A 5,913-nucleotide genomic window follows, 5' to 3' on the forward strand; every position below is an offset into this window, starting at 1 on the left:
CTAGTAGACCATTAGTGGTTTATATAAACTCTGTGTAATTGAATTGTTACGGGAGCATTGTGCAGCTTCACTATGGTATAGTATTTGTGTCAAAATATACAGTATATTTTTATGGTATACGGTGTAATTTTTAGTGAAGGTGATGTGGGTGAAGCTGGGTGCTGAAATTATAATGAGTTGCTCAATTATTTTTTTGATAGAAGTGGTGGAATATTTATGAGGGCAGTATAAATAAATTAAAACTGCGCACTGATTAATTTTTGATAGGGCAATGAATATTTGTGAGGGCAGTCTAATGAATTGAAAAGTTGCACAATTTATTTTGATCAACATAATTTTGGTGAGGGCTGTTAAATTTGGTCCCATGAATGTGGCATAGCTAACATCTGGCATGTAACAAGCAACTGGAGTAACCTGTGGTGATTGCTTTTTAAGAGCATTTTGTACACTATACAGTAGAGGTGTACCGATATGGGTTTTTGGCATGTACCGATATCCGATATTGATGCAACCAAAGAAGCCGATAACCGATAGTCGATCCGATATTTGAATTAATATTTTAAGTACACGAAAATGTACAATTACCTACCCTATGTACAACATGTGCATGTATTCATTGCTATACTGTACCTGTGGTGGTATACAGCTTGAGTTTCTGTTGTGCAATCCAGACAATTAGGCACCCACAAATATTTTTATGTATACTCCCATGAAGCCTAAAACGGATATTTCTGCATTACTCCGCATTCTAATGGCTTGTGAGGAAGCTGATACAGTAAGTTTCCTTGGTTATCCTGTGACCCTTCTTTTATTACAAAGGTACTCTATAACTGCTTCATTTGTAAAGACTGAACACTAAGAATCGCGTGCATTTATATGGCTTCTCGTAGCGTAGCGCTTGTTGCAGAGTGAACAATAAGCCACTGGCACTAATGAGCCACATGAATAACGTAGAAAACCAATGCACAATTCGTTTATGTACAAACCATTGCTACTGTATAAATATCGGTAGTGATATCGGTCCTCCTGCTGTTCTGTACCGATACGGATATTGGTAAAAAATGCCATATCGGTGGCCGATATTGTAGCCGATCCGATTATCGGTACACCTCTACTATACAGTGTCCAGCACACTTGCTACGTGACATACTGCCCATACATGTCAAGGATGCATGTACTGTATCTATATATGGTAAGTCTAGTAGATTTATATGCAAGTCATCTGCATGTGTAAACATTCTCGCATGTGACAGTGTATTTACTTGTCTTTTTTCCTTTTTTTAATCACAGTAGCTACTCTGCATGCCATCTTGTGAATCATAGGTTCTTGCAATTGTTCCTTCTCATTTCTATATAGTCATCCTTTTAAGGGGTCATGCTCCAGCTTCAGTTGTACTACAGTTTTCTTTTTCTATTCTTTGTCCAGTGATATAGGTTCAGTTTTATATAAATTTGTAAACATAAAGCTAGGATACTTTGTGTGGTTTTAAATCAAGCTATACTACCATGCAGCCAATTCAGGTGGCTAATGTAGTTGTTACTGTGTTTCAGTGGATCATGTCACTAGCCCAAGCTTGTATGGCTACTGCTATCACAAGAATCTTTCTGCTGCTAGCTACTCTGCTGTTGTCATTGTATGCTCACTGATCATTTGATAGAAGTGTACAGTACAGTTAAAACGGTCACTAAATTAAACATAATTATGTCATCCATCAAAATTAATACTATTAACAGTAAATTTACTTGGTCTGATCATGTCACTGGACAATAACTATCATACTGTTATGTTTGAATCATGACTTCATTGGGATATAAAAATAGTTAATATTATTGCAATGCTTTACACATCAAATATTCCTTAAAATTGCATACATACATGGTATGTATTGTTACATCCTCTCATGTAAGACTATATACATAGATAAGGGCATGAGTGATTGCATTGGCTAATGTTTGGCTGAAACTATAACACACTGACAATCTGCTTAAGCTACAGACTTCAAACAGGGTGTATTTTTTTTTAATTTGAAAAGCAATTGCATGCATGCATGAGACTCATCAGTATAGGCCTGCATGTGCTGTAACCATTCACATGGATGTTTATAAAAACAAGTCCTTGCACGTATATAGTATGCGTTGTTTAAAAGTGCCTGTACGACACATTAGGTCCTAAACAAGCAAGAAAACACCATAACTGGAAAACGTTTAACAAGAATGATTGCAGTTGTAGTGTATACATATATTGAAGGTTTTTTGGTGTGACAGAGATTAGGGTGGTATGGCTTGAGATTGATCAAATAACTCCAGATGGCATTTCACACACAATATGCAGCCACAAGACAGAAGCACTGTTAAAGCATAATCGATCCATATAGATCAATGCAAACAATTATGTGAAATTTCAACCTTGTCACACACTGATCATTATGTTACATTTTTGCAGTAATTGACTGTTCAATTGAAGTATCATCTTAGTGTATTTGATCATGATCAGCTTCCTTTTCTACCTTATTTTAAATACGTAGTCCACACAACATTTACACAGGGGGGTCCTACAGACCTTCAGCACTTCTGCTGTAAATTAAAGCAATTATAAATAAAATAATGTCCATTAAATTTATTTATTATTATATTAAGGCTTTACAGCACAATTGCAAGTGCTGAAGGGTTTGTAGGACACCTGGTCCTACAGCCTGTTTGAAGTTGTTACAGAAAGTGTGTTTGAAAAGGTGGAGAAAGGAGAAAAAATCCATGACAGGACCTAGGCAGCCTCCAACTTGCAGCCATCTGATTAACTCTTGAACGCTTACAGGAGTCTGCCAGGTGGTAAGGATGTTTTCTCCTTGTCTATTTCATGTATCTATATATATATATATGTATCCAAGCAACTCTATAGAGAGTGACTTGTTATATCTCAAAGTACCCCATGTGGAACCCCTTAGTTTATTTATTAAGGCTTTACAGCACAAGTGCTGAAATTTAATTTGGTACCACAAGAGGTACTTTGAGAACAAAGTCACTCTATAGAGTTCCTATGAATATATGTAGATACAACAGGAGAGAAAACATCCTGACAGCTGCAGCCTGGTAGACTCCTGTAAGCATTCAAGCAAAAATCAGATGGCTGCAGGTTTGAGGTTGCCCAGGTCCAGTCATGGATATTTTACTCCTTTCTGCACCTTTTCAAACATACTTAATATATATATATATATATATATATATGTATATATAACATATTTACACAGGCTGTAGGACCAGGAGGCCTATAGACATTTAGTACTTGTGCTGTAAAGCAATATAAAATGAAATTTTCACATTTTTCTGCAGACATTGATTGTTGAATTGTGTCATTCCTTTTTGCCCTTGATTCTCAAGATGTCTGAGGCTGTTTGTGATGCTGTACTATCTGTTGCTATCTAAGAATCCCTCTGTCACTTTTGCTAAGGCTGCACACAACAATCTGCAGTCATTTTATGTAGGTTATTGGAATTCCAGGCTTAATCGCTGACAGTGTTACTGTAGAATAAATTCCTGGATATAATTGACTTCAGGGACAGGCTTGTCCTCAGTAGAAAAGGTTGTTGATGATTCAGTTTTGCAGGTGTTCGTTCACAATATTCAGAAAGCTTTAACCTCATTATTGTTATAAGCTTTATGTTGAGTTTTCTGGCTACCCTCTAGTGTTAGTCCACCATGCAAGTATACCTTTCTATCTAATCTCTCATCATCGTTAAGCAGACATGACTAGGTTTTGGTTTCCTCTGATTCCATCACAAATATATATATATATATATTTAGAGCTCTCAGTGTTTACTAATGCTAAGCATGATTTTAAAGCTGTCAGTCATAGGAAACAAGATTATTGAGGTCCTCTGTTGTAAAACCTCCAACATAGCTACTATGCTATTCACTGAATCTGTGACTTGGATGTTTTAGGCCATTTTATGATAGCAACAATATCAAAGTTAAAAATCTACCAAAAAGGTCTGTCTGCTTAATTTTATCTTTCAACAAGTGGCTAAAGATACAATCCCCTATTCATATTTTAATGCTAGACTGTAGACGTTGTCAATCTATTGGACTAAATTTTTGTATTGTTTGTGAATGTTTGTTTTAGGTCTCGCTGTATATAGGGCTTAACTTGGTACCCCTGAGTCTAGGCCTCCATTAAATCACATACATGTGTATCAACATTATTCTATTTTAAGCAATATTATATTTGTATGAGTACATCAAAAATTTCTTAGTCCTTCTCATCTTCTTTCAGCTTCTGTATGCAATTAAACGTGTTTGCAGGGGGTGCTTCTACAAAGAACAGTATAATACTAATTGGGTACTAGCTATAGCTACACTGTACACAGGAAAATTTGATTTCTATGACCTGCAATGGTAAATGTTAAGGCTTCATGATTGTAACTACAAATGCAAGTGATTACTGTCCAGTAATCATGATGTCATGATTGATTTGTATTCTGAGTGTATACATATATATTCTGAGCTGAATACTTTCATTTATGTAGAAAGGTTTAATGGTCACTAGTCTTTATTTTATGACATGAGGCTAGCATTACTTACGTTACAGGTTGGTTCTATAGGGTGATAGCCATAGGCTGTCAGGGGGGACAGTGAGGGCCATGGCTCCCCCTGCTGAAAAATAAGTTTAGAAAAGTATTGGCATTTTCATGTTTTTAGCATAAACCATTAAACTGAAAAAAATTCTGTACCTTTTGGGGGTTGCATCCCAGACCCCCAAAAATTCTACCTTATATTACAGCCATACAACAATAGTCACGCTGTTCCATACTTGGTCCCCCTGTAGGTCAGGTCTAGAATCACCACTGCCGGGTGATTGAATAAGGAGAATCTACTATTTTCAAATTTTTGTGATTATTACATATTATTAGTATTGCAATTGACAACTGGCATAACATGCAATACAATCACACAGCCCTGCTTCAAATAAAGGTATATGTCCTGTACAAAATCTCTAATACCAACACATATATGGTATAGCTAATTGTTAGCTACAAACATTTTATTTTGATATAATATTACACATTTGATTGGCTGAAATATTCTAATAGCATTAGTCAATGCACCCAAGTAGTCAAGTCCGACTTGACAATTAGTAGTGCCATAGTATGCCTAGTGAATGTTACTAGGTAACTCTTGTTATGTACCAAAATGATTACAGTCATGGCCAGATCCTCTACCAGATTATCATTTACTAACACTTTAAACAACCTCTGTAATCTGATACCGCTGTACTCTATAATATTTAATTCCCTAGATATGGAAATGCATTGTTTTTATCTTTGTAATCCAACGAAAGAATAATAGCAGTGTTAAACACAATCACAGAAATTAACGTTTAAGCAACCAAAGCATACAAGAGCTGTAATTTCAAAAGTTAGTGAATGTTTTGTGCTTTATTTTAACTGTAATTCATTGAATAATACTAGATATTGTACAATGTTGGATTCCAGGTTACATGATAATCCTTTGTCCAGCAAAATAATATTATGGCTCCTACTGAGACTGTATGACAGTGGTTGCTAAGCAACCGCAAACAGCATAAAAGCAGGTTAAATATTTTATTTTATTAACTATAAGCAACTGTTGTTATGGACTACTGTTTAAAAAAGATTGCTGACTTTGGGATATGATTATACACTTTATGTTTAACATGAATTTCTGAACTGCGTGCACACATATGTATAATTATTGATTATTGATGAAAAATACCCCCTGGTGGAAGATGAGATATTATATTTGCTACACTATACATATATTCAATGATAATACTAACAGTCTGGCACAGCTGCATGCTTGGATCATGGAATAGAAGTGGTCACGTCAAAGTCAGTTATAGGCCTACGTTTAATCATCCTCAGCAACAACCATCACAACCAA

Source organism: Dysidea avara, chromosome 2 (assembly GCF_963678975.1).
Source record: "Dysidea avara chromosome 2, odDysAvar1.4, whole genome shotgun sequence".
In the NCBI taxonomy this organism is placed as follows: Eukaryota; Metazoa; Porifera; class Demospongiae; order Dictyoceratida; family Dysideidae; genus Dysidea; species Dysidea avara.